This window comes from Camelina sativa, chromosome 1 (assembly GCF_030686135.1).
Source record: "Camelina sativa cultivar CO46 ecotype springtype chromosome 1, ASM3068613v1".
Taxonomy (NCBI): domain Eukaryota; kingdom Viridiplantae; phylum Streptophyta; class Magnoliopsida; order Brassicales; family Brassicaceae; genus Camelina; species Camelina sativa.
In genome coordinates this window covers 20350653-20356615 of record NC_141880.1, presented here as the reverse complement: position 1 = coordinate 20356615, position 5963 = coordinate 20350653, and positions in this window count along the sequence as shown.

Sequence of the window (5963 nt, the reverse complement as noted above, 5' to 3'; positions counted from 1 at the left end):
AGCTTTGTTACTGTTTCTAGGGTCAGACTGTGTGATAATCCAATGCATTGGACTAATTTTAAGAGATCGGGATGAATTTGGAGTCTTTAGAAAACACTTAAACGTGTTTTTTTCCCAAAACATGCTTAATGCGAGAAAACAGGCTAAGACCGAGAGAAAAAATTTATTCGAAGCAGCAAACAGCTATGGTAATCTTCCTAGGGTCAAAATATGTAACAATCCAATTCCATTGAGTAATTATAAGACTTTGGGTTGAATTTGGAGTGTTTAGACAACACTTAAACCCGTTTTATCCTGAAACAGGCTTAAACCGAGAAAACAGGCTAAAATCGAGAGGAAACATTGATTTGAAGCAGTAAACAGCTATCTTACTCTTTCTAGGGTCAAAATATGTAACAATCTAATGCATTTGACTAATTATAAGAGTTCGGGTTGAATTTGGAGTGTTTAGACACCAGTTATACCCATTTTGTCCCAAAACAGGCTAAAACCGAGAAAACATTGATTCTATGCAGTTAATAGCTTTGTTACTATTTCTAGGGTCAGAATGTATGACAATCCAATGCATTGGACTAATTCTAGAGAACAGGATGAATTTGGGGTGTTTAGACAACACTAAAACCTGTTTTTTCCCAAAAGAGGCTTAATCCGAGAAAACAGGCTAAAACCGAGAGAAAAGATTTTTTCGAAGCAGTAAACATCTATGTTACTCTTTCTAGGGTCAAAATATGTAACAATCCAATGCATTTGACTAATTGTAAAAGATCGGGATGAATTTGGAGTGTTTAGATAACACTTAAACCCGCTTTATCCCAAAACAGGCAAAAACCGAGAAAAATTTGATTCGAAGCAGTAAATAGCTATGTTACTCCTTCTAGGGTCAAAATATATAACAATCCAATGCATTCGACTAATTATAAGAGTTTGGGTTGAATTTGGAGTGTTTAGACAACACTTAAACCCGTTTTATCCCAAAACAGGCTTAAACCAAGTAAACATTGATTCAAAGCAGTTAATAGCTTTGTTACTGTTTCTAGGGTCAGACTGTGTGACAATATAATGCATTGGACTAATTTTAAGAGACCAGGATGAATTTGGAGTGTTTAGAAAACACTTAAACGCGTTTTTTTCCCAAAACAGGCTTAATCCGAGAAAACAGGCTAAAACCGAGAGAAAAAAATTATTCGAAGCAGTAAACAGCTATGGTACTCTTCCTAGGGTCAAAATATGTAACAATCCAATTCCATTGACTAATTATAAGAGTTTAGGTTGAATTTGGAGTGTTTAGACAACACTTAAACCCGTTTTATCCCAAAATAGGCTTAAACCGAGAAAACAGGCTAAAACCGAGACGAAACATTGATTTGAAGCAGTAAACAGCTATCTTACTCTTCTTAGGGTCAAAATATGTAACAATCTAATGCATTTGACTAATTATAAGAGTTCGGGTTGAATTTGGAGTGTTTAGACACCAGTTATACCCATTTTGTCCCAAAACAGGCTAAAACCGAGAAAACATTGATTCTATGCAGTTAATAGCTTTGTTACTATATCTAGGTTCAGAATGTATGACAATCCAATGCATTGGACTAATTCTAGAGAACGAGATGAATTTGGGGTGTTTAGACAACACTAAAACCCGTTTTTTCCCAAAACAGGCTTAATCCGAGAAAACAGGCTAAAACCGAGAGAAAAGATTTTTTCGAAGCAGTAAACATCTATGTTACTCTTTCTAGGGTCAAAGTATGTAACAATCCAATGCATTTGACTAATTGTAAGAGATCGGGATGAATTTGGATTGTGTAGATAACACTTAAACCCGCTTTATCCCAAAAACAGGCAAAAACCGAGAAAACGTTGATTCGAAGCAGTAAATAGCTATGTTACTCTTTCTAGGGTCAAAATATGTAACAATCCAATGCATTCGAAAAATTATAAGAGTTTGGGTTGAATTTGGAGTGTTTAAACAATACTTAAACCCGTTTTATCCCAAAACAGGCTTAAACCAAGAAAACATTGATTCAAAGCAGTTAATAGCTTTGTTACTGTTTCTATGGTCAGACTGTGTGACAATCCAATGCATTGGACTAATTTTAAGAGATCAGGATGAATTTGGAGTGTTTAGAAAACACTTAAACGCGTTTTTTTCCCAAAACAGGCTTAATCCGAGAAAACAGGCTAAAACCGAGAGAGAAAATTTATTCGAAGCAGTAAACAGCTATGGTACTCTTCCTAGGGTCAAAATATGTAACAATCCAATTCCATTGAATAATTATAAGAGTTTGGGTTGAATTTGGAGTGTTTAGACAACACTTAAACCCGTTTTATCCTAAAACAGCCTTAAACCGAGAAAACAGGCTAAAACCGAGAGGAAACATTGATTTGAAGCAGTAAACAGCTATCTTACTCTTTCTAGGGTCAAAATATGTAACAATCCAATGCATTTGACTAATTATAAGAGTTCGGGGTATAATTTGGAGTGTTTAGACACCAGTTATACCCATTTTGTCCCAAAACAAGCTAAAACCGAGAAAACATTGATTCTAAGCAGTTAATAGCTTTGTTACTATTTCTAGGGTCAGAATGTGTGACAATCCAATGCATTGGACTAATTTTAAGAGATCGGGATGAATTTAGAGTGTTTAGAAAACACTTAAACCCGTTTTTTCCCAAAATAGGCCTAATCCGAGAAAACAGGGTAAAACCGAGAGAAAAAATTTATTCGAAGCAGTAAACAGCTATGGTACTCTTCCTTGGGTAAAATACATAACAGTCCAATTCCATGGACTAATTATAAGAGTTTGGTTTGAATTTGGAGTGTTTAGACAATACTTAAACCCGTTTTTTCCCAAAACAAGCTTAATCCAAGAAAACAGGCTAAAACCGAGAGAAACATTTATTAGAAGCAGTAAACAGGTATGTTACTCTTTCTAGGGTCAAAATATGTAACAATCCAATGCATTTGACTAATTGTAAGAGATCGGGCTGAATTTGGAGTGTTTAGATAACACTTAAACCCGCTTTATCCTAAAACAGGCAAAAACCGAGAAAACTTTTATTCGAAGCAGTATGAAACTGACTATTTTTGTTGGTGGTGAATGATGTATGGAATGATGACTTATGAATGAATGGATGTCAGGGTGTTTCAATTCCCCTTATGCAATTGTAGTAACAACTTGAGCTAATCTCTAGACATATATTTCTAAGACATGTTTAATCCACTCTCATGGCAAGAAACAATCAAACTCATGCATCTCTAGACTTGTTCTCACAAAGTAAAGAATCTACACAAGGAGGCATTAAGCAATATGTCAAAAACCAAACAAGACTTCTAATCTCTTAGCAAGCCTAATGATAGTCTCCAGATCTAGCCTTATCTATGCTCCTTAGACATTGGTGTGATGCTAAGAGGCTTGAAATCAGATCCTACCCTCTCAGATATAGGATCAGCATTAAGAACATCTAGCCCAGAAGAGATCTACAACAATCAAGCTTGACCAAATCAAACAAACCTCAAACACAACCCAGCCTAACCCATCCTTAAGATCCTAAGCAACTACTCACAAGAACACATGATGAACAACAAAGTCATAAACCCAGAAAATACTGAAACTTGCATCATTAGAAAGATAAATCAAAGATCTACAATATTGAAGAAAGAATCAAACTCAAATTCTCAATATTAAGAAATTTATGAAACCAACAATATTGAAGAATTTAGTCTTTTTCTCCTTCTTAAAGAAGTACAAGATCTAAGAAAATAAAAGTGCAAAAGGAATAATCCTAAAAAATGTAAAAACTAGGTTTTTGACTCTCTAAAAAGCTGGACTCTTTTGGTGGCTGCAGGTACAAGCCCTTATATAGAAAATATAGTGGAAGCCCTAAAAACGCTAGAAGACAAAATAGCGAGGCGGCTCGACCAACTCGACCTGGTGCTCGGTCGAGTGACCGGTCGAGTTGGCTCCTCTTGTGCTCCTCCCACTCGGTCGAGTCCCTCTCAACACACGGTCGAGTGTCTGGTCGAGTGGGCAGTCGAGTTGGACTCTTGACCTTGGTTCTTCAGCCTTAGCTCTCTTGCTTTCTCCTCATGATTGCTTCACTTCTCCTCAGCATTGCTTCCATGCTCCTTAAGCTCCAAAATCACCTGTTTATGCATGAAAAGATGCAAATGCAATGCAACTAAACTCTAATGCAAGAACAGTCCTAAAGCTATGCAATAATGGTCAAAATGGATAGCAAAAAATGCAAAAGATGTGAATATATTAAGGGAAAACATGGTAAAATATATGAACATCAACACCCCCAAACTTAGTCTTTGCTTGCCCTCAAGCAAATGAACAAGACATAAGAAGGTAGGTAAGGTTTGAAAGTGGGATCTCAGCTCCTAAAGCTTGCAAATAGACCATCTAGAATCAACGTCCAAGTTACTAGTACTATGATGCAAGTTGAATGAGCTGTACTTAAAGATTTTAGACAAGCATAGCACAACCTTTACTGATTTGAGCCTTAGATGTCCACATGCATTCAAATCAACCATTTTCTTTAACATTCATTAATCAAGAACATGAATCAATTATATGCAATGCTTAAACTCATTTGGCTTGGTAGTAAAAGGTTTAGAGACAATGATGGTTTCTCTTTAGAGTGGGGCTTATCAATATCAAGGTTCTCTCATAAAAAATGGATTGAGCTTTAGAAGAATGCTAAAGGTAAGAACACTTAGACACATACAAGAACAAAACCTTGTCTACCCAAAGGCACCTAAAGTGTTTATCCTATCAATCTAAACCCAATTTATCCTAGTGCTACCCTTTAACTTCTTCTCTTCTCTTTCACCCTTTTCTCTTTTGATTTTAAAGTCTTAGGAGAGGTTTCTTATTTGATCTTTCTAGTGGAATGGGAGATTCTTACTTATTTGCTATACTCTTCTTTTTCTTTCTTTATTTTCTTTGACTGAAACCATCTTTAAACAATATCATACTTCCCATTCTTTCACTAGAATTTGATTTTACTTAAAAACATTCCCCTCCTAAAGACTCTAACCTTTTCTTTCTCTTCTCCGCTTTTCTTTTCTTTCTTTTTCAAACAACCAAATCCCAAACCCAACAATGAAATCACCTAGTCCTATCTAGTTTGGAAAATGCAAACTAGAACTACACAAGGCATTATTCTTGTCAGTTCAAACTTAACACTTTCTACCAAGCTCAATCCCAAAAAGGCCTCACACACTCAAGAATAAGCATGGCTTGAAAGAAGGGTTGGTTAAGGGTATTGGAAACTGATTTTAATGATTCAATCAGCTACTTGGATCAACAAGAGTGGTAAAAAGGAGAAAGATGATCCAAATATGTATATGGTATCCATGAGTTTAAAGCAATACACACATTGATATTTAACAGTCAATATTAAGTTCTTATAAGTAGGAAATGACATCAAATCACAACATGCTTCAATTTAGACCAAATGCAATGCAGGAATTCAAGGCTTGGTTCAATCTTATGCTTCTAACCACTCAACTAGCATCAAAGTACTATTAACTTGGGCATTGATCCTAGTCTAGTGAATTAAACAAGCTAACAAGGCAAAACTCATCATAGATCCCTAATGCAAATATTATACAATCCTACATGAAACATGCTAAACAAGATGCTATTATGCAATGCAAACTACATGAACACTCTTTTTTTATAAAGAATTTTGCAAAAATTTTCAAATTTTTAGGGGTTTTCTATGCCTTAGATGCTATGCAAGTATTTAACATGATGATGCTAAAAATTTGAAATAAGAAAACAAAACACAACATCAAATGCTATCTCAAACCCTCCCCCAAACTTAAATCACACAGTCCTCTGTGTGAAAGAAATTTGTAAGAGGATTCAAGATCAAAAACAAAACACAACATCAAATGCAATGGTATTTACAAGGGAAGGTGATAGTGGTACCTCAAGGATTGGAGAAGAAAC